The 19,382-nt window shown below is 34.5% G+C and overlaps 1 long non-coding RNA gene across 3 annotated transcripts in view; it reads left to right on the top strand.

Moving 5' to 3' along the window:
- LOC102154585 overlaps positions 1-19,382 on the top strand; it is a 74,164-nt gene that overhangs the window by 12,782 nt on the left and 42,000 nt on the right. For all 3 annotated transcript variants that reach the window (XR_005383637.1, XR_005383638.1, XR_005383639.1), the window contains exon 2: positions 15,601-15,741. This is a non-coding gene — a long non-coding RNA (uncharacterized LOC102154585). The remainder of the gene's footprint in view (positions 1-15,600; positions 15,742-19,382) is intronic.

The raw sequence follows: 19,382 nt of genomic DNA, 5'->3' as shown, positions 1-19,382 counted from the left end.
ACATGCAGATAGCATCAGATCTTAGAGGTTAAGGGTTCAGTCCTATAAGACTGCCTCTTTCCCCACTCAGACATCAATTGCAAGCCTGGGTTATTGTCTGTGCTTCTGAACTGGCTAAATTGGACATTACTAAAATCTCTCCCCTGGCTGGATTAATTGGCAAAAGCAGCTCACAGAACTCAGAGAAACATTTTACTTACCAGATTACTAGTCTATTATAAAAGGATATAACTCAGGAACAGCCAGATGGAAGAGATGTATGGAGTAGGGTATGGGAAAAGGGTGTGCAGCTTTCCTACCTTCTCTGGACATGCCACCCTACCCAGTCTCCACATGTTCACCAATCTGGATACTTTTGAACAGTAACTGGTTGGGTTTTTATAGAGGCATCATTACACAGATGTAACTGGTTAAATCATTAGCCATTGGCAACCGATTCAACCTGCAGTTCCTCCCTGCCTTCCTGGAGATCAGAGGGTGGGATTGAAGGTTCCAATTTTTTTTTTTAAAGATTTTATTTATTTATTCATGATAGTCACACACACACACAGAGAGGCAGAGACACAGGCAGAGGGAGAAGCAGGCTCCACGCAGGGAGCCCGACGTGGGATTCGATCCCGGGTCTCCAGGATCGCGCCCTGGGCCAAAGGCAGGCGCTAAACCACTGCGCCACCCAGGGATCCCCCAATTTTCTAATCCCATGGCTGGTTCTCCAGACAATCAGCTGTCATCCCTAGGTTACCAAAGGGCTTTCCAAAAGTCATCTCTTTAACATAGAAACAGACACTTTTATTTTTTAAAGATTTTATTTATTTATTCATGAGAGACACAGAGAGAGAGAAGCAGAGACACAGGCAGAGGGAGAAGCAGGCTCCATGCAGGGAGCCTGACGTAGGACTCCATCCTGGGTCTCCAGGATCATGCCCTGGGCTGAACGCAGGTGCTAAACTGGTGAGCCACCCAGGGATCCCCAGAAAAAGACACCTTTATGGCTCCCATCACTTAGGAAATTCCAAGGGTTTTAAGAGCTCTTCCAGGAATGGGGAGGAAGACCAAATATATATATATATATAATCATGACTGAAAATATTGAAAGCCCAAACACATAAATCCTAATTATCAAGATGTCAAACTAAGGAAGGTGGAGCTTTTCTTGTGGATGGATAAATGGAAAAGGATGTCTCACACTGCCACTGTACTAATGGGAGTATGAATGTCTGAAGTGCAGAAACATCAGCTTTGCCTAAGCCCAGCGCTAATACAGCAGACTGGGGAGCTGAATGAATTTGTTGAATAAATGAATTGATTAATCTAGCCTGCTTCTTTATTGAGTGAAGCTGTCTGCTAATATTTTATGAAAAACTGATTTTTTCCTGTTCTAACAGTCTCAATAATACTAATGAGATCTGAAATCTGCCAATTTTTCATGTGGAGTCAAACATAAATTAATAGTAATGACTCCATTTCCATTTTATCCATTTATTAATTATCTTTGCAATCGCAGTTTTGAAAGGATTTTTTTTCTGTGTAGCAGATGGGTTAAACATCTGTATTTAGCCATTTTATTGTATCAAATGTGCAGTATAAAGTGTATATGCTATCTAAATTGAATGCAGCCATTCAAAGAAAAAAAAGTTTTAGATTAACAAATGTTTTTATCAAATTTTGTTGAATTTTCTGGAAAGAATCCCATTCAGCTTCAATAACCTGCAGTTCTCTTTGACTTTTCCTTATAAGATGCTGTATATAGGTATTTTCATTATTCTAGAAATATGGTTTAATTTTCAATTTCAAGTCTTCATATTTCTGAAAGGATATCAATTTTGTTTTGGGGGCATATACGTATAATTATTTCAACAAATACATTTTCAGGGATCCCTGGGTGGCTCAGCGGTTTAACGCCTGCCTTTGGCCCAGGGCGCAATCCTGGAGTCCTGGGATCGGGTCCTGCGTCGGGCTCCCGGCATGGAGACTACTTCTCCCTCCTCCTGTGTCTCTGCCTCTCTCTCTATCATAAATTAATTAATTAATTAATTAATTAATTAATTAAATCTTTAAAAAATTTTCGTTTTATTTAGGAAATTAAATTCAACAGAATTAATAGTCTTAATAGTTTTAAATTTTACTCTTCTGGATGAATTTTGACTGTATAAATTATTCCTTCTGTGGCAATATCACTGAAATTCTTTAAAATATTGTATAACAAACTAAGCTATTATGAGGAAATACAGTACATTGGTTAGAACACAGCTCCTAGAATCAGATTCATCTGCCGTGAATACTGGCTTCCAGAGCAACATAGAGATAAATCAAGCAGGGGAAAGCCCCAGAACTTATGGTCTAAAACAGTTGTTCTCAAACAGCTATTTATGTACATCTGAATCACTTGTAGTACTTATTAAAACACAGATGACTGTATAGCACATGAGGGCTTTCTATTTGGTAAATCTGGTTTGTAACTTAAGAATTTACATTTCTAACTTGTTGCTGCTGTTGCTGTTGGGGCAGAGATAGCACCACTGAAGATCTAGTTGCACTAACTAAGCTGTTTTCCCAGCTTTACATTATTGGCGGGAAGGAAAAGGTGCTTCTGACAGGTCCCCACTGCACAGTCTCCTTCAAAAATCATAGCCTCTCCTCTGCCGTAGCAAGACCTTGAAGATTAGTCACATGTGCGTTGCTGTGATAATCCCAGGACTCCAGGTCAGACCTCATCTCCTACATTCCAATTTCCCTATGCCTCAACACTTCTCTGCCTCATTTTCCTTATTTTATCTTTTCCTGGCTTTTCAGTCTTTTCTAACTGTCCTCTGAAATTCACCGTGTATCACTCTGTTCTCAACTGCTTCTCTTTGACTTTTGTTTTAATTAGAAGTGGGCTCTTTGCCACAGCCATTGCTTCCTCTGCAGTCCCCTCCAGTAAAGGCTCTTTTCTCTTCCATGCTCCTGACTAATTGGCCTGGAGGTGGAGTAGATAACCCGGCTGCTTCTTAATCATGCTTCCTTCCGTCCTTCTGAACTCTATTCCCAGCTTTTGAGTCTAATGTCATTGGGTGTATCATCAAATTGCCCACCTCTGACATTCACCTCCTAATACTTAATTAAATCATCTTTATTGGACGAGGATATTATCACCTAATTCACCTCCTCTCTCCTGCAAGACTTTAGACTTAATTTTTTTGGTAATTTCAGTTTCTGGGTAGATGAACCTCCTGAAACCCTGTACTCCCAGTTTCTTGAATGATCATACCCTCCACACTCAGCAACTCATTCTCAGGACATAGCCCACATTTTGTCAGTATCTGTAACAGCAAATCTTTCATTTTCTCAATTTCAAGCATCTGTTCAATCTTCACTCTTTCTTTTCAAACCACTCACAACATTCTTCACCACCAGGGGAACTATGGCCTGTTTTCTACCAAACTTTAACGAACTGTGTCTCTGTTTAACTCTTTTATATCCCATTTTACCCATACTTCAAAATATATCTAATTCAGGTCATTTCTCACTGCCTTTACTACTACCAGCCTAATCCAAGACAATCTCATCAGCCTCTTCATGTTTCCACTCCCAATGCTAACCCAGTGGATTCTCAACACAATAGCTGGAGCTTAGGCTTTTCCTCTTAAAGATGTTTGGCAAATTATGTCAGAAATAGTTTGTCAGAGATCCCTGGGTGGCGCAGCGGTTTGGCGCCTGCCTTTGGCCCAGGGCGCAATCCTGGAGACCTGGGATCGAATCCCACGTCAGGCTCCCGGTGCATGGAGCCTGCTTCTCCCTCTGCTTGTGTCTCTGCCTCTCTCTCTCTCTCTGTGTGACTATCATAAATAAAAAATAAAAAAAAAAAAAGAAAGAAAAAAAAAGAAATAGTTTCTCATCCCTATCAAAGTAAGAGACAAGTTCCTATTATTAGTCAACATTAAAAAAGCAATGATCCTTGTTGTGTTTTTCACACTGTCCAGAAATGTTCCTACTTGAGGGCCTTTGTACTTGCTGTCTCTTTGGCCAATGATGTTCATTACCAAAATATGCACATGCCTTGCTCCATTATTTCCTTTAAGGTCTTGCTGAAATGCCACATTTTAATGGGCTTTCATGATAATTCCTACTGAAGTTATGATTCCTAAATTCTATATCTTTCTTATGGCTTGTTTTTCTCCATACAAGTTTCACCATATAAAATCTTTTATACTTATAATTTTTTAAAATATAGAAAGGTGTATAAAATACTCTATATTGAATCTTGAAAAACACAATGAAAGTGGTGTTCAGAGGAAATTGTTAGTCTTATTTTTTTATTAACATAAAAAAATAAGTAATTCCTTATATTTAAAAAGGTAATAAAATAAAAAGATAAATATAAGAAAAGATAGTCACAGGGCTTAATAAATACTAAAGCATAAATTAATTCTGAAGTAGAAGAGGAATTTTTATTCAGAATAGAAATTATGAATAAGTGAAATGATGGTTTTTAAGGAAAATGAATAAAAGAGACATTAGATGTTCTGAAGAATTAATAAGGGAAGAAGTATAGAATTTTGGAAATGATAAAGGGGAATAATCAAAGTAACATTGTGTGTCAGCTATACTCAAATAAAAAAATTAAAAGAGGGCAAAGTGAGTAAATACAGAATATGATAAAAGGGATTATAGTTTGTTCTGAAGGTCAAATATTACTTTTGTCTTATAGCTTTGTAATAATTTTTCTTCAAACAGTTCAAAACTTTTTAAAAATGTCATGAAATTTTCATCAAAAAACTTTTTCCTTATGTTTATTATATAAAGATATTATGAAATAAAATTTCCTTATAAAGGAATTATAAATACAGAGCAAACTCAAAAATTATAAGAAACCATTTGCTCAAATCTACAAATAAACTTAATACCATAAATTAAATAGATAAAACATAAATAAATAAAGTTGACATAAAAAGAGAATGAAAAATTAAGGAAATTACCAGAATAGAAACCAGGAAAGTTATCAAAAATCTATTTCTCATTAATCTTGCAGCATATTGATTTTCAATACTATTTCAACAATGTAACTATTGAAGCTCTAGATATCACAGTCATATTTCAGTCAGAAAGACAGAAGGACATGAACACAGCATTTTACTTATCTCAATGTGTTCAGCAATTCTACTTGCTAGGAAAGTTGGAAAATAGAGACTATATCTGAGAAGCAATATGCCCAGACAAAAAAGTTGTGGTTATGTTATGAAGGAGATTGAGTGAGCCAATTAGAAATCCTTAGTACAAGGGCATATAATAATATCTGAATAATTATAGATATATAACATCATGAAGATGTTAATATTCCCAAAGAACAAAGCTTGCCGTACCAGGTATTAGCACAAATTACAAAGTCATGGTAATGACAGTACTATGGTACTAATATGAGAATGTAAAAAAAAAAAAAAGAAGAGAGATTAATGTAAGTTCAGAAATATGTTATCCCACACTTGTGGCAGACCTTTCTCTTTGGTGGAAATGCTTTAGGAATCTAGGAATAAGTGGTGTTATTAGGATATTCAACTAGTTGCATGGAGAAAATTATATCCCTATCTCACACCAACTATAAAAACATATCTAAAAATATTGATTTAAATGTGAAAGTATGCAATAAGAAAAATAATGTGGGAGACAATCTATATTACTTCAAATGGGGAAGAATTTCTTAAGACATTGAAGCCCTAAATACAATGGTAATCATTGAATGATTTGGCAACATCAAAATTACGAATTTTTGCTAAGGAAACACCATGTACAAAGCAAGGTGATGCCTGACATGGTGATATTATTGCAATTTCTGAAGTCAATAAATATTTACATAAAATAAAATACCTCATCATTGTCTGAAAACCTTGCAGAATGAGACCTACTCAGCTATTTCCCCTCATCTCATTCACAATGATTTTAATTATTACTAATATCATTATTTTAAATTTTATACAGACCAAACCTTCTCCTTTCTCAGGAATTCTCTCATTTGCTATTAATTCTGCTTACTGGCCCACAGTCTGCTCCTTTCTACTTTCATGTATTAGTTTAAAATTTACCTCCTCAGGCATGCTTCTTTTGGCCATTTAGAAACACTCTACCCATTTAATTTCTATCCCAGCTCTGCATTATAATAGTAGATTTATTACAGTTTTTATTACAGTGGGTAATTATGTTGTTTCATTTTTGTGAGATAATGGAGAAAAAGTCTGTATTTTGAAAGTCAGTTTTTCTGAACTAATTTTGATGAAACTTGGGATCCTGAACTAAGGAGTAAGCAAATTAAAAATAATTTACAGCTCTGTGGATTGTGAGAACTACACAGAGAGATTTGCACAACTCCATCTTCAAGGAAGAGTGATGGCAGGGGCTCTGGAGACATCTGTGCCTGGATACACATAATTTATCTGGCCCATGGAGAGATTTATTTATAAACGAATTAAAGAGTTGGAGTCAGAACCCAGCCCCATTACATTTTCAAGGAGGCCTCTTCAGGAGGAAGAGAGCAGCTGGCCTTCCTTCTATAAACAGAGAAAATGCATTTTTTTTCTTCATTCCTTGTTTATGACACAGACATCAAATTGTATAGGCATAGGACATTCAACCTGCCTTTTGGCGTGTTGACTCAAGATAAGAATTGGAGGATGGTGAACAATATGCTCACTTTTTAGGTAAATAATTATACTCTATCTTTGGTTTAGAGCACTTCATATGCACTGCAAGACAAAATTAATAAGGGTGAGTATTCCAATCTTGAATGGCTGATTGATGCTGGGAAATCTCAGGGCCTGTGCTTGCATGTGTTTGAGTGTGCCTCTCTGTGTGTGAGGATGTGCATTTGCCATTGTCGGTCCATACAGACTCAGTGACTTCACTTTTCTTTCTTACTAGTGACATGTTATCCACAGTGTTTCTTGCCACCCAGTTTCTTGTGCCATGGCCCAAATCATTGGACCAGTTTTCATTTTGTTTGATTGTTTAATTTCAAAGTTGCTGTGTCTATACCTGTCTATATGCTCCCCATGCAGTCCCAGGTCTCTAGTGTTCTCTGTCAGACTCTCCATGACTTAGGAAAGCAGATACTTGAATGCTTCAGCACTGCTCTACCATTTAGCATCATTCTCATCATAGGTTAGACTAGGAACATAGACTTAATGAATAAATACACTTCCAAAATTTTAAAATGTTGAAATTTAAGATGAAAGCAATCAAGATATTGTAAAGATGTGCTTCCTTTACACCCATATACTTTCATTTAGAAACTAAAATTGGTTCAATATATTTTTATTTAATTTTGCCATGAAACCCTACTGAGGGATGCTTAGACTGCCTTTAGTGTAGTCTTCTCTTTTTTGAGGATTTTGGTTATTAATGCCTTTCAAAATATACACAATGGTATTTCAGACTGAGACCAGTCAGGCAAATGGAAGAAATACCTGATTCCATGTAGAATTTATAATATTCTGATGATTTCTAAGCCTACATAAATAGATTTGTTTAAGTTTTAGAGTTATTGTCAAATATTTATCACTTTTGGTGATATCACTTTTGGTAAAATGTTTGTCTTTTTTTGAGACATAACTCACATGGCACATTACAACACTATATCTCAATATTCACTCAGATTTATAGTATTATTCTTACCTGGCATATATAATTATTGTCACACATCTTTTAGTTGATGAGTAGTAGATTTTTTTTCTCACAATAATGCCTATATCATGGCAATAGTTGTTTGATTTCTGTTCTATTTTTCATGTGTTTTATTGGCAAACACTTTAAAATAGCTTAATCAAATATAAATTGTAATGATTAATTTAATGTAACACACAAAGTGAAATAGGAATAAACATTTGCATTGAAAAAAACTTACCTTTTAGTAATTCAACACAAAGGCATACAAAGTGGTTTCCTTGACAACAAGAGATAATAAAAATTTATTTGTGAATTTAAGATTATGTTATTTCTTAATTAGATACATATTGTTTTAATTTTACTGTGAGAAAATTCTTTTGTACTAAACAAATCTAGGTAAAATAGTCCTGCCATTATAAAAGAAATGTCAAAATTACCCAGATCCAGAGAACTCAAAAGAAAGGGGGTTAAGCAAAATTGGTTTTGTTCAATTTAAGTTAAAAATAATATTATAAATACTCACAGAGTATTTTTGAAAATGCTAAACAAAAGTCTTAAATGAATAGGTATTAAAGTATTTAATAAAACGAATCTGGGCTTAAAATTATTTAAATCTGTTAGTTTTCTGGACCATGTCAAATGTAGGTTATTTCACAGATGAAAGAACCAGACAATCGATTTTATGTAATTATTTTAGTTATCTATTAATTATCATTATCTATTATTTGAAAATAATACTGCTAATTACAAAATAGAACTACTGCATTAGTGTATTTGTCAGATTTGTCCAAAATAGCAGAACTAGGATAACATATATATTAAGAGAGATATTTTAAGGATCTGGCTCATAAGATTGTGTGGACAGGCAAGACCAAAATCTGAAGGTTAACTGTCAGATTGGAGACTTATGTAATAGTTGATGTTGCAGTCTTGAGTCCGAAGGCTGGAAATCCTGGCAGGATTTCTTTGTTACAGTCGAAGGCAGAATTCCTTCCCTGGGAAATCTCAGTCTTTGCTCTGAAAGCCTGCAGCTGATTGGGTGAGGCACACAGACATGGAGGGGAATCTGCTTTGCATAAAGTCATCTGATTGTAAATGTTAATCACATTAAAAAATACCTTTACAGAAACATTTAGACAAGTGTTTGAAAAAACATCTTGTCACCAGTCTAGTCAAGTTAACACATAAATTAACCATCACAATCAGTAATTAAGATTTCAACTTCAATTGACAGAAGCTTCAAATCAAAATGACTTGAATAGTCAAGCTACTCGTTTCCTCCCATCAAAAGAAATCAAATGACCCCTGTGTTGGTGGAACTAGATTCTTTCTGTTTTTCAATTTTCATGCTGACTTTATCCTCAATTTTATAGCAAGAAAGCTTTAGCATTTTGAGGCTCATATCCCAGAGACAGAAGAGAAAGACTGTTTCTTACTATGTCTTGTTCTTAGGATTAAGAAATGCTTCCCCAGAAGTCCCACCACCATATTTCCACTCACACCTCAACATCAGAATCAGCCATGTGGGATCCCTGGGTGGCGCAGCGGTTTGGCGCCTGCCTTTGGCCCAGGGCGTGATCCTGGAGACCCGGGATCGAATCCCACATCGGGCTCCCGGTGCATGGAGCCTGCTTCTCCTTCTGCCTGTGTCTCTGCCTCTCTGTCTCTCTCTGTGTGACTATCATGAATAAATAAATAAAATCTTAAAAAAAAAAAAAAAGAATCAGCCATGTGCTCATTTCTGATCTATACTGTCAAGAGGAACTAGGAAACTTGGCCTTGCTTGGATCTGTCACCTGATGAAATGTCTGCCACGAATAATTATATTTTTACCTATATTTTCATATTTCTTTGGGATTATGCCTATTCTCTTTGCAGACTTGCTGTTGGTCTAAAACAAATAGCTGATAACTGCATGGATATGAATCTCAAATCTTGTACTTTCTCTTGCTTACTGAGCATTTCAACGAGGATGTGACACAGCTTCCTTGAATTTCAGCATTTGTAAAGCAAGCTTTTAATTTTCCTCTCTAACCTACTATAATTTTTATTTAGTGGTTAAAAAACCACTTGCTCAATTATTCCACAGAGAAAACTTAGAGTCAATCTGGACATCTTATTTTCTCATACCGATTACCAGTTGTTCACAAAATATAAGTGTTTTTGTCCTAAACTCCTCATTCTGATTCTTCTTCACCATTCCCATTGCCACTTGCCTTATCCTGACCTTTTCATTCAAAATTCTGAGTACAAATGGTCTTTTCTGACTAACCAAATGCCTCGCATCTTTCTTTGAAGGATACTGCTGTCAAAACTGTTTTCCTAGAATTCAAATATGATTACTTAGAAAACTGGCTCAAAACTCTTCAAAATAACCATTTTAGCTGGTGTGATAAAATCTTAACTATTATAAATATTATCCCCAAAGGAAATTTTCTTCCCTGAATTGTCAAAATTTTCACAGTTTATCTACTCAATCCAGGTATATATTTCTAAGCTAGTTTCCTGACTACACCTTCCCAGGGCTCCTCTACCTTGCTCCCTGAGAAGAAAGAAATTCCCACTTCCTTTCTATTGTTAGCTAGACATATTCACTTTATCTAGTAGACTATGGTCAAACTGAGAGTTGGAAATGATGTTCAACTTTGCACCCAGAGGCTAACATAGTGGCTGCTACATATATGATTTCCTTTTTTAAAAAATATTTTTTAAAAAATTTTATTTATTTGTGATAGTCATACACAGAGAGAGAGAGAGAGGCAGAGACACAGGCAGAGGGAGAAGCAGGCTCCATGCACCGGGAGCCCAATGTGGGATTCGATCCCGGGTCTCCAGGATTGTGCCCTGGGCCAAAGGCAGGCACCAAACCGCTGTGCCACCCAGGGATCCCCTACATATATGATTTCTTATGGATATTTGTAATGATGTTTAGAAAAAGTAGTATTAAAAAATATAGTATTAATGATGGTTTCAGAGACCGTGCAAAGATTTATAAGTTTCCAAAAGATTTAAATGGATTATGCCATCTAATAACCATAATAACCTTATGAACTAGATGATATTATCACCCTTCTTTTATCAAGGCACCTATGGGTTAAAAATAATTGCAGCAAACTAAATTAAGTGTCTGTGGTCATAACCATGATCATATTATATCTTAGATTACTTAAACTGAGAATTTGTGGGTGTATGCCTTTGGGTGTGTGCATACACAGGTATGCATGTGTGTATGTATGTATATTATTACCTACATTTGCTGTCTGCATTTGTCTGTCTGTACACGCCTTCAAGTAATAAGAAGGACTTTGCCTATTTTGAAATCACTGTTGAATGAATAACGAAGTCAACCATACAAACAATTGAATAAATGCCACTTAAAAAAGTGACTTCGGTGAATGAAAATTTTCTTTTTGGTAGTCATAATTTATTTTATTCTGGAAAATGAGGGTACTATCACCACTATGGTCAACATTATCGTGAGAAGTACATCTTAATCACTTTTTCAGAGCTTAAGGAACTTTAATAACAAATTATATAATTTGATTTGATCATGACTAGATTTCTTTTTTTGTTTGTTTGTTTTGAAAATTGACATAAAATAAAGCCTTTTGAAAATGGTTAGTAAAGGGTGCACAGGTGGCTCAGTCAGTTAAGTGTCTGCCTTCAGCTCAGGTCATGATCCCAGCCAGGGTCGTGGAATCCAGCCTGATATCTAGCTCTCTGTTGGGTGGAGACCCTGCTTCTCCTCCCTCTGCCTGCCACTCTCTCATCTTGTGCCCTCTCTCTCTGTCAAATAAATAAATAAAATTAAAAAAAAAAAAGAGAGAGAGGAGAAAATGGATCAATAAGATAAAATTATTTAGAAAAGCATATCCTAAAAGTATGTCTTTTATTGTATTATCATGTAATTATTAGAATAAAGTATGTTATATAAAATTATAGTTAAATAAAATTATAATTATTGTTAAGTAAATATGCACAAAGTCTCCATTTTTGCACTTTTAAAGTTCAAAATGTTTGTTTTATTTTTTTTTTATTTTTTTTTATTTTTATTTATTTATGATAGTCACACAGAGAGAGAGAGAGAGGCAGAGACATAGGCAGAAGGAGAAGCAGGCTCCATGCACCGGGAGCCCGATGTGGGATTCGATCCCGGGTCTCCAGGATCGCGCCCTGGGCCAAAGGCAGGCGCTAAACTGCTGCCCCACCCAGGGATCCCAAAATGTTTGTTTTAAAAAATGTTTGTTTTATGTCATATTGTGCAATGCTCACTCCTATTTTGTTGCAGTTTCCATCTGTATATTTAGATTTTATGCAGAATAACTAAGCAAGTGACTTACTGAGTTAAGGAAGATTGTGATATTATGGTACAAAATGATAAGATGTTTGTATAAAGCAGAGAGGCTGTTTTTATAGTGTCTGTATATATACATATGCAGACTGGTAAAAAAATGGAAAGCAGGGTATGTGAGGTCTTAGGCCAATAGCCAGAGACTTGTATTGGCGGTATTAATAAAATACTCCACTTAATGTGTTCAGTCTGCTGTGGCTTGTCTATAAACAAGACACATGCCAGCCTTAGTACTTACAATAATGAACTGAAAGGAAGCTAGCTGCATCAGAATTATGTAGTCAAGAGTACTTTAATTAGCAAACACAACCGAAATAAAAATTCAACTATTGCAGAAAAGGCAATATATCAAAAATTACAAGGCACCAAAAAGCAAAAGATAAAGAAAAGTATTTTCAAGAGATATAGTGATCAGGAGAATGAGACTCAGATGTTGGAAGTGTCAATCAGGAATTAAAATATCTATGATTCATATGCTAAAGATCTAGTAGAAAAGGTAAACAATAAGCATGAACAGATGGGGAATTTTAGCACAGAAATGAAAATGATAAGAAAGTGACAAAGGGAAGTGACACAGTGCTAGAAATAATATCATCTATGAGAAATTCCTTTGATGGGGTCATCTGAAAACTCTACATAATTATGCATTTGAATAAGAAATCTGTGATCTTGAAGATATATCAATTGAAATGTCAAATTGAAATATAAAGAGACAAATAATTAAAATATAATAGACAAAGTAGGATATCTAAGACTGATGGGAGAATGTAAAATGGTGTAATATACATATGTTTGGAGTCACAGAAGGATGAGAGAGAGAGAGAGAGAATAGGACAGGATAAATATTTGAAGAAATCAATGAGGATTTTCCAAATGTAATGAAAGATATCAAATGACAGACATAAAAAGCTTAGGATGAAACAAAAACAAAATCTAAATATGACATTGTAAAACTGCTGAAAACAAAGAGAAAAATAAAAAATTGAAGGTAGAGAAAAAAAGACGTTTTATACAGTGGAATGAGACAATAATGACAACAGAATTCTTGTCAGAAATTCTGAAAACCTTGAGTTAATAGAGTGATAGTAGGTGCTAAAATGATAAAAACAAAAGCTGTTAATATAGATTTCAGTTTATCTTTCTTTACTCTTTTTCCATTTCAATATATTTCAAAACTGAAGGCAAAGTAAAAACTTTTTATGGCAAATAAAAAACAAGAAATTTATTGCCAGCAGCCCTCCCTACAGGAAACTTTAAAAGAAAATGTTCAAACAGAAGGTATGAGGAATAGTTGGATCTACAGAAAGAAATAAAGAGAAAGTGAAGAACAAAATACAAAGAAGATATTTTAGAAATTTTAATTGCTTTAAAAATGACTGTCTAGAACAAAAAATAGTAACAACGTACTATGAAATTTATAACATGTAAAAGTAAATACATGACAACAGCAGAAGAATAGGAAGAAGGGATAGGAAATATACTGTTTTAAGATTCTTGCATTCTATGTGAAATTTTTTAGTATTTTTAGAAAGTAGATTTTACAAAATTAAGAAACATGAAGAGAGCATCAATTAAAAATAAAAGGAGGCATAAATAATAAGCTAAAAGTAGAGATAAAATTAAATATTAAAAATTACAAATCCAAAAGAATACAGAAAAGGCACAGCATCAAGGTGAATTATGATAAATAGAAAGCAATTAGTAAGACCATAAATGAAATCCAACTCTATCAATAATCACAATAAATTAAAATGTTTAAAAACTTTAATTAAAAAATAGGAGTTGTCAGATTCGATTAAAAAAATCACAATATAATTGTGAAAAAGAAACTGATTTTCAATATGAATAAATAGATAAGTAAAATAATATGCAAACACTAGTCAAAAGAAAGCTGGAGCATAGTAGGCTTCAGACAAGGAATGTGGTTAGAAATAGTAGGGACATTCCATAATATTAATCAGGCCAACTTACCAGGAAGACATACAATCGTAATATGTATGCACCTAACAAGATAGCCTCAAAATACATAAATCAGGTACCAAAAAGGTAGTTAAACCTACAATTATATTTGAAGACTCCAACACTCCATTCTTAACTAAACATAAAACAAGTAGGTAGATAGTGTGTAAAGGAGTAGAAGACCTAAACAGCACTTGTGGACATCTAAACCTAATTGATTTTACAGAACAATAATATTAGGATGCACATTCTTCTCAAGTGCACATGGAGAATTAATCAAGAAAGCCCATATTTTGTGGGTGCTTGGGTGGCTTAGTCAGTTAAGCAGCTAACTCTTGATTTCAGCTGCGATTATGATCTCAAGGTTCTGGGATCAAGTCCCATGTTGGGCGTTGCACTCACTGGGGAGTCTGCCTGAGGATTCCTTCTCTCCCTCTCCCCCTCCCTCCACTCATGCATTCTCTCTCTCTCTCTCTCTCTCTCTCTGGGATAAATAAATAAATATTTAAAGAAAGAAAAGAAAGAAAGTCCATATTCTGAGCCATTAAAACAAACCTCAAAAATTAAAAGAATTGAAACCATTTAGTGTATGTTCTCTGATTATAATAGTATTACATTAGAGATGAATAGCAGGGGATCCCTGGGTGGCTCAGCAGGTTAGAGCCTGCCTTTGGCCCAGGGCGTGATCCTGGATCCCGAGATGGAGTCCCATGTTGGGCTCCCTGCATGGAGCCTACTTCTGCCTCTCTCTCTCTCTCTCTCTCTCTCTCTCTGTGTCTCTCATGAATAAATAAATAAAGTCTTAAAAAAAAAAAGAAATGAATAGCAGAAAGATATTCAGGGAAAATCCTCAGATATTTGGAATTTAAATAACAAATTTCTATATAACTTCCAGATTACAGAGTTGGGTAGTCAAAAAGGAACTTATATAATATTTTGAATTGAATGAAATTAAAAAGATTATCAAAATTTGTGGGATGCTATAAAATTAGCTTTCATAATGATATTTATCACATGTTCCTCTCAGAATTTAAAACAAGAAAGTTTTAAATCAATAAGCTAAGTCTCCCTCTTAAGAAATGAGAAAGAAGAGCAAAATAAACCTAAAACATGAAGAAATTAGGCGATAACAAAGAGTAAGAATCCATGAAATTGAAAGCAGAAAAAAAAAAGAAAAGAAAAAACCAATGAGACCAAATGAGGCTGATTCTTGAAAATGGTCAATAAAATTAATAAACCTCTGTCCAGATGCACTGAGTGGAATGAAAAGAAGATACAGATTATTGATATTAGTAAAACAAAGGGGACATCTCTACAGATTTTACATACACAGAAAAGAAGAAAGCAATAATATTAGGAACAACTTTATACCAATCAGTTTGATAATGATTGAAATGGACAAATTTCTCCAAAGACACAAACCACCAGAGCTTACTGAAGAAGAAATAGGTAATTTGAAAAGTTCTGCTCAAATTGAATCACCCCTCAGTAATCAGTCCTCTAGAGTCTCTTCAAAAGCCCTCTTACATCACTAAGCGTTGAGTTCTGGTATTACAATTATCCTCAGGGTAATTGCTGTCAGAGTTGCAATGTGACATGTGCTTTAAATTTGGTTACTGTAGGTCTTGAATTGGGAAAATAACATTATTTTACAGATTTGGGCATTTAAAAAAGTGAACAATGCATCTGGGGTTTGGTGCTGATCTAATTAAACTTGTGAGGCTGCAAAGGATTCATCCCCACCCAGTGAGAAGCAGCCAGGTTGCAGTTGCTGTGGGAACAGCGCCACCAACCAGGTATTGAGAAGCTTTCCGTTAATAGTTATTAGAATGAGAAAATGGTGGGTGGGGGCAGATTTGTTTGCTTTGCACTTTAAGATATGCATTTTGTTTTGTTTTGTTTTGACTTACAAGAATGAGATAACCTTATTTTGGATTTTAATTTCCTTGGATTTTAACACCTTAAGAAGCTTTAATTATTGTAACCGACATTAACAATTTTGGCAGTTCTGTGTAGCTGTGTTTTATTTATGAAGTAGCTGTATGTAACATCCAAATGCCCATCTCTGATGGGCTATGTACAGCAATTTGGAATAAGACATAGTATATGGAGTGAATATTTAGTCCTGGGTGAAGAGAGCTCTGGAATTGATAAATATATGTTTCAGAGCCTTTGGGAAGCAAATAATTACTAACCAATAGAAATTCCTGGAAGATACACAAAGGTGAATTGGTTAGTTTTGGGGCATTGGGGCCTCCTGAACGTAGGAGCAGATTAGCAATGGTATGGTAGCTATAACTTCCCCAAGGATGGTATAAACAATTGTGTAAACAGTGGAGACGTTAAATCCCATATTTAGAAATGCTTAATAATATTGGTGAATGTTAGAATGAGGCCATTTTCCCCACACCTAACATTTCTATGCAATAGTCTTTAATACTACTGACATGTCCATTTTTTTTAATTTTTATTTATTTATGATAGTCACAGAGAGAGAGAGAGAGAGAGAGAGAGAGAGAGAGAGAGAGGCAGAGACACAGGCAGAGGGAGGAGGAGGCTCCATGCACCGGGAGCCTGATATGGGACTCGATCCCGGGTCTCCAGGATCGCGCCCTGGGCCAAAGACAGGCGCTAAACCCCTGCGCCACCCAGGGATCCCTGACATGTCCATTTTTACACTTCATTTTTAAAACTTTTCTTTATTTAATTTTTTTTTTTTTAATACGTCCTTAGGAGAAATGGAGTTGTTTAGCTTACTGGAGTGATAGAAGCAGCTGGGCAGCTAGGAACCAGCTTTCTTTTTTCTCTTCTCTTATTGGAAGTCAGTTGCTCAGTGATTTGCTCCTGCAGAAACAAGTTCTATAAGAAGCAGACTCCAATTTTAGAAGCACTTTGATTATCTAACTGCCTACCCATGACCAAATAGAGCACAATATTAAGAGGTCTAGTGTTAAGAGGTGTCTGGGTGGCTCATCAGACTCTTGATTTTGGCTCAGGTCATGATCTCAGGGTCCTGGGATTGAACCCCAAATCAGGCTCTATACTCAGTGGGGAGTCTGTCTGCTTAAATTCTCTTCTTCTCCCTCTCTGCCTCCTCCTCTGCTTGTATGTGTGGTGTGCTCAGACATGTGTGCACGTGCAGGTGCTCTCTCTGTGTCTTTAAAATAAATAAATTAATAAATCTTTAAAAAGACAAAAAAGAAATCCAGTGTTAATTTGCAACCAGACCATACTGTCTACTATAAGCTTTATAAAAATGCCAATATTCTCTCCACTTGCCTTACTGTTCTTCAGTTTTCAATTGGTTCAAGTGTTAGGATGTTGGAAAGAGGGTGGTTATTTATTAATTTCTCATAATCTTCCAATTTTTTTTGGTCTCTGGGCCATTTATTATTGAAAGATGAAAGGAGATAGCAAACTTGACTTTGTACTGTATAAGTCACATTAATTTGATTTAAGAAGCAATTAGTTTACTATCAAAATTAATGCTTTGGGATATATATTAAAAGATAGTATTGTGTTTAATTGTTGTTATGTGATTTAAAATATAATAAGTATTTGTTCTACATGTTATAAAGTCAATACTTTTTATAATGAGTAGAACAATTGCTATTCACTAACATTTTATTTTACTATCTTCTGTTGTCAAGACAACCTTCCATTCTTTACTCAATATACTAAGCAGTAAAAAAAATTAGTTTCTCAGTCTCATTTAAATAATTGGACTTGTAATATTGATTGCTTTTTTTAAAAAGACTTTGTTTTCTAACCTTTAACTATTAATTATAATTACTATACTTTAAAAGGATACAATTTAATTTAATTTTAAGGTTGTGTAAAAGAAAGGCATCAACATTTCAAGTGTATAAAGAACTTTCATGAAAAAAACTATTATAAAACTGTACTTAGTATGCTTTGTAACATTAATAGTATATTATAAAAGATGTTATGGTGATGTATATTTATAATGGTCTATTTTAATAAGATAGTATTTCAGAATGTGGAGAAATCTACAAATAGCACATTTTCCTGAGTGAAAAAATACGATGTAACCAGCAGTGATAAACTCTTCTACCTTCTTGTATTAAGGTGGCTATGTCCTGGTCAATAGTCATACCAGGCTTCTGCGTGTTCCATTTAGTTGATAGTTAATTGGTATAATTAATGCATTTATTTGTGAATTACTTTTACAATTATTTTTAAATGTCTGCTTTGTGCTGTGTGCTGTAGCTAAAGCTATGAGTAAGACAATTGCTTTTTCTGTTTTCATGGAGCCTTAGAGGTTCCTCTTCATCTGCTTCTGCAGAAGGAAGGAGAATCCAATTATGGGAAGAAGTAATTACATTTTGGGCATTATGAAAATCTGTATTCAACACTATTTGAAGCTTTTTTATTTATTTGACATATTTAGATAGGATCATATTTTACTTGTAAAATCATCAAAAAGAGAAGCTATATATTTTTTTAAGTATTCTCATTATTCTATTTCCCATTTCCTACATTAAACATACAACGTTTTTCATGTATCTTCCTAAACATTTAAAAATTAAGAAAAATATTTTAGTTTGTATTAATCACATTACAATGAGGAACTGAGTACTGTTTTCTAACATAATTTTCTAGGCAATTATAATCTTAGAGCTATTTCCTTGTCAGTTTATCTAGGACTGATGTATTACTTCAAAACTGCTATCAATTTAAACTCAGTGGGTATAGTATTATAGATGAGTCAGTTATTCTAGATGAATAAGTTCTAGAGATGTTGTACAACATAATGCCTGTAGTAAACAATAGAGTATTGTACACTTCAAAATTTGTTAAGGGTAGATCTCATGTTAAGTGTTCTTAACAACAACACCGCCCCCCCTACAAGAATGAAAAGAAAGAAAAAGAACAAAGAAAACCATCAAAGGAATTGGGTATGTCTGTTTCCTTGATTTTCGTGATGGCATCATTTGGTTTTGCATTTTTGCAGACTCATCATATTGTAACATTAAACATGTACACTTTTTTGCATATTAATTATACCTCAATAAAGCTATTAAATTGTTTTGCTAGAGATATAAAGTTGCCAACCAGAAAGTTGATGTCAATTTAAATCCTGTGCTAGTAATGTATGAAATTATATACTTCTCATAACCATTCTCTATACTAGATTTTATCACATTAAAAAATTATATACAGCCAAATGATGAAGGAAGATGATATACCATATTGAGTTGACATATCCATTTTCCTGATAATTACTGAGGTTGAATATCTTTCTGTATACATATTTGCCATTAATAGTTCCTGTGTACTTAACCTGTAAATTTGTCTTCATATTCATTTCTGGTCCTCTTTCTTACCCCATCTCATCTCTTTAAATAATTACTTAAAATTCTAAGCTATTTAAAGCACATAAATATAGGTAAAATCAACCCAAATACCACACACA

Source organism: Canis lupus, chromosome 34 (genome assembly GCF_011100685.1).
Source record: "Canis lupus familiaris isolate Mischka breed German Shepherd chromosome 34, alternate assembly UU_Cfam_GSD_1.0, whole genome shotgun sequence".
In the NCBI taxonomy this organism is placed as follows: Eukaryota; Metazoa; Chordata; class Mammalia; order Carnivora; family Canidae; genus Canis; species Canis lupus.
The sequence above is the reverse complement of the archived record's forward strand: the minus strand, read 5'-3'. Positions and strand labels throughout refer to the sequence as shown.